The sequence below is a fragment of the Schistocerca serialis genome, unplaced genomic scaffold (assembly GCF_023864345.2).
Source record: "Schistocerca serialis cubense isolate TAMUIC-IGC-003099 unplaced genomic scaffold, iqSchSeri2.2 HiC_scaffold_1232, whole genome shotgun sequence".
NCBI lineage: Eukaryota > Metazoa > Arthropoda > Insecta > Orthoptera > Acrididae > Schistocerca > Schistocerca serialis.
In genome coordinates, this window is record NW_026047439.1 from 27,501 (window position 1) to 32,500 (window position 5,000).

Consider the following 5,000-nt stretch of genomic DNA (forward strand, 5'->3'; position numbering starts at 1 on the left):
TCCGGTGCATCCTCTCCGCCACATTACACAATCCACACTATCATAACCAGACCGGGAGGTCCACCCAGAAAACAGAATATCCCACCCTTCCGACATCCGCCATTGCTCAGCTAAGCCACGAACACCCACACATGTCCTACACAGGGGTGCACCCAACATCACAATACTGCCTCCTGTCACAGTACACAAACAATGGCAGGAATGAAAGACACAGATCTGCCACAACCTTGGAATCGGAGCGCCGCCTGTCATGAGCCACAAGTGCATCCTGACGTGACAAATCGGATGATCCCGCAGGCATGCACTTACGATAATCACTATCAACGAACCTGCCGCCCCCTCCCCCCCCAAAATACACCTTTCCCTACAACGTGTACCTTAACCTAAGCTATATTGTACCTTAACCTAAGCGATATTGTACCTTAACCTAAGGTATATCGTACCTTAACCTAACCTACATTGCGCCTTCACCTAACCTACGTTGTACCTTAACCTAACCTACGTTGTACCTTAACCTAACCTACGTTGTACCTTAACCTAACCTACGTTGTACCTTAACCTAACCTACGTTGTACCTTAACCTAACCTACGTTGTACCTTAACCTAACCTACGTTGTACCTTAACCTAACCTACGTTGTACCTTAACCTAACCTACGTTGTACCTTAACCTAACCTACGTTGTGCCTTAACCTAACCTACGTTGTGCCTTAACCTAACCTACGTTGTGCCTTAACCTAACCTACGTTGTGCCTTAACCTAACCTACGTTGTGCCTTAACCTAACCTACGTTGTGCCTTAACCTAACCTACGTTGTGCCTTAACCTAACCTATGTTGTGCCTTAACCTAACCTATGTTGTGCCTTAACCTAACCTATGTTGTGCCTTAACCTAACCTATGTTGTGCCTTAACCTAACCTATGTTGTGCCTTAACCTAACCTATGTTGTGCCTTAACCTAACCTATGTTGTGCCTTAACCTAACCTATGTTGTGCCTTAACCTAACCTATGTTGTGCCTTAACCTAACCTATGTTGTGCCTTAACCTAACCTATGTTGTGCCTTAACCTAACCTACGTTGTGCCTTAACCTAACCTACGTTGTGCCTTAACCTAACCTACGTTGTGCCTTAACCTAACCTACGTTGTGCCTTAACCTAACCTACGTTGTGCCTTAACCTAACCTACGTTGTGCCTTAACCTAACCTACGTTGTGCCTTAACCTAACCTACGTTGTGCCTTAACCTAACCTACGTTGTGCCTTAACCTAACCTACGTTGTGCCTTAACCTAACCTACGTTGTGCCTTAACCTAACCTACGTTGTGCCTTAACCTAACCTACGTTGTGCCTTAACCTAACCTATGTTGTGCCTTAACCTAACCTATGTTGTGCCTTAACCTAACCTATGTTGTGCCTTAACCTAACCTATGTTGTGCCTTAACCTAACCTATGTTGTGCCTTAACCTAACCTATGTTGTGCCTTAACCTAACCTATGTTGTGCCTTAACCTAACCTATGTTGTGCCTTAACCTAACCTATGTTGTGCCTTAACCTAACCTATGTTGTGCCTTAACCTAACCTATGTTGTGCCTTAACCTAACCTACGTTGTGCCTTAACCTAACCTACGTTGTGCCTTAACCTAACCCATATTGTACCTTAACCTAACCCATATTGTACCTTAACCTAACCCATATTGTACCTTAACCTAACCCATATTGTACCTTAACGTAACCTAATTTGTGCCTTAACGTAACCTAATTTGTGCCTTAACGTAACCTAATTTGTGCCTTAACGTAACCTAATTTGTGCCTTAACGTAACCTAATTTGTGCCTTAACGTAACCTAATTTGTGCCTTAACGTAACCTAATTTGTGCCTTAACGTAACCTAATTTGTGCCTTAACGTAACCTAATTTGTGCCTTAACGTAACCTAATTTGTGCCTTAACGTAACCTAATTTGTGCCTTAACGTAACCTAATTTGTGCCTTAACGTAACCTAATTTGTGCCTTAACGTAACCTAATTTGTGCCTTAACGTAACCTAATTTGTGCCTTAACGTAACCTAATTTGTGCCTTAACGTAACCTAATTTGTGCCTTAACGTAACCCATGTTGTGCCTTAACGTAACCCATGTTGTGCCTTAACGTAACCCAATTTGTGCCTTAACGTAACCCATGTTGTGCCTTAACCTAACCTATATTGTGCCTCAACCTAACCTATATTGCGCCTTAACCTGACGCACGTTGTCGCTGAACCTGCTCTGTAATTGTTATGCAACTCGTTAAATTAGTGTAGTGTTGCCTAACCGCAACCCTCGCAATATAGTTCGCTATTCGCACTGCCCGGTCCCCTGTGTATCGCGTCATGTTAAACACCTTGCAGGTGTTGCTGACTTTCCACATGCTCCTGCTATACACTGTAATGTGGATAGCAGCAGGACGTACATGCCCCCCCCCCCTTCCCCCCTGCCTTCGCAAGCTGGTCGTTGAGAAGTTTGCATGTTCAATGCCCTTCGCATGCCGACGTACTCAGCCTACGTTGTGGTACGGCCTGTCACCTGTCCGCCGATGTACGCAAAACCCACAAACTGTACTGCACATTGGTCCGTATGTACTGAATGATACATCGTGGCACATGTGTGACCGTACGACGACTGCGCCTAGCAACGGCAGACCATACAGTCCAAATATTGTGCACGCAGCTACGTGTCGTCTCCCTATAAGAGCTGGATTGCAGTGTGGTACGCCATTCAGACGTGTGGGAGGAACGGACGCCCTGGATGGCGATCAGCATGAGCAGTCTGTTGATGTAGTGGAGCGTGTATTCGGACGTAGTCGTCTCTTCTCACACACCGTGATAGCATGTTGCACCGCGTTCCACATCTGCGACATCCTGCAGAGGCCGGCTGACAGTCGTTCGCGCAATGGACACCGCATACGTACGGGGGCTACCTTCCACGTGTTCTCGAGGCGTGCACATGTTGTTGCGTCTATGTGGGCAGACGTAGTGTGTTGTGACACCTGACACAGGCATGCAATACTCGTTGCAAATGGCGATGGACGTCTACGTTTGCTGGTGACGTTACGCAAATGAACAACAGGTAACCCGTTGTGGTGCGGTTGTTCTCGCTAGAGGTGAATCAGTGTTGGCGACGATCGGTCGAGCTATTAACCGGTTGTTTCAGGGATACCCACCATGCCCACGAACGTGAAAGGGGACCCACCATGCCCACGAACGCGAAAGGGGATCTGGGTGTGAGGCGATACGCGGCGGTGGCTGGGTGGGACCGTCCCCGGCCGGTGAGGGGGGGCCGCCCGGCGTGCTGGCAGCGCGGTGCGTGGGCGCACGCGCTACAGCCGGCTGGTGGGGGCGGCCAGTGGCAGGCGCGCCGGCCGACGGACGCGGCAGGCGGCGCAGCTGCGCGCCGGCGCCCCCTGCTCGCGGCGCCTTGCGGCCAAAGTAGGTCCTCGCGGGCCCGGTGCGAAGCGCGGTGGCCATCTGCAGTGTGCTGGTCCGATTGAGGACTGTGTGCGCTGAGGATGCGCCGCCGCCCGGCGCTCGGCGCCGCGACGCCGTCTGCTGCTCGGTCGCCCCAGCGGTTCTCGCAGGTGGTTTGTATCGCAGCTGTGCGGACGTGTTGGCGCGTGCGCTGTGCTGGGAGAGTTCGCTTCGGCACCCAAGTGGGGCTTTTGTCCTTCTGTGGCGCTGGCGTTGGAGCTGCCGGTCACCGTAGGTGGCGCGTGTTGTCTCCCGCCGGCAATGCCACGACAGCACGCTCCCGGGCCTCTGTCGGCAGCGGCAAGCTCAGTTGGGAGCACGGGTGGTCGCACCTAAAGCGTCTACTCGCCTAACTCCGGGCGATTGCGCCTCTCTCGAACCCGACCAAGTACTTAGGACGGCGCTGCGCGCCGCCGGGACCTGAGAGGGTTTCGAGGTGTGTTGTGCAGGGGAGCTCAGCCTCCTCCTGTTTGCAGAATAATTGAGCGGACGCTTGCGTGTTCGCGCGGGCCCCCGGGACACACTCCCGGGCGGCCGGCTGCTCAGCTCTAGTTGACGCAGCTCCCTGGTTGATCCTGCCAGTAGTCATATGCTTGTCTCAAAGATTAAGCCATGCATGTCTCAGTACAAGCCGCATTAAGGTGAAACCGCGAATGGCTCATTAAATCAGTTATGGTTCCTTAGATCGTACCCACGTTACTTGGATAACTGTGGTAATTCTAGAGCTAATACATGCAAACAGAGTCCCGACCAGAGATGGAAGGGACGCTTTTATTAGATCAAAACCAATCGGTCGGCTCGTCCGGTCCGTTTGCCTTGGTGACTCTGAATAACTTTGGGCTGATCGCACGGTCCTCGTACCGGCGACGCATCTTTCAAATGTCTGCCTTATCAACTGTCGATGGTAGGTTCTGCGCCTACCATGGTTGTAACGGGTAACGGGGAATCAGGGTTCGATTCCGGAGAGGGAGCCTGAGAAACGGCTACCACATCCAAGGAAGGCAGCAGGCGCGCAAATTACCCACTCCCGGCACGGGGAGGTAGTGACGAAAAATAACGATACGGGACTCATCCGAGGCCCCGTAATCGGAATGAGTACACTTTAAATCCTTTAACGAGTATCTATTGGAGGGCAAGTCTGGTGCCAGCAGCCGCGGTAATTCCAGCTCCAATAGCGTATATTAAAGTTGTTGCGGTTAAAAAGCTCGTAGTTGGATTTGTGTCCCACGCTGTTGGTTCACCGCCCGTCGGTGTTTAACTGGCATGTATCGTGGGACGTCCTGCCGGTGGGGCGAGCCGAAGGCGTGCGACCGCCTCGTGCGTGCTCGTGCGTCCCGAGGCGGACCCCGTTGAAATCCTACCAGGGTGCTCTTTATTGAGTGTCTCGGTGGGCCGGCACGTTTACTTTGAACAAATTAGAGTGCTTAAAGCAGGCAAGCCCGCCTGAATACTGTGTGCATGGAATAATGGAATAGGACCTCGGTTCTATTTTGTTGGTTTTCGG

The 5,000-nt window shown here is 51.3% G+C and overlaps 1 non-coding gene across 1 annotated transcript in view; it reads left to right on the forward strand.

Annotated features, from left to right (window-relative positions):
• Positions 1-4,058: 4,058 nt before the first annotated feature.
• Positions 4,059-5,000, forward strand: part of LOC126436229 (small subunit ribosomal RNA) — a 1,909-nt gene continuing 967 nt past the window's right edge. The window contains exon 1 of the ribosomal RNA XR_007580521.1: positions 4,059-5,000. This exon is cut by the window's right edge and continues 967 nt beyond it. This is a non-coding gene — a ribosomal RNA (small subunit ribosomal RNA).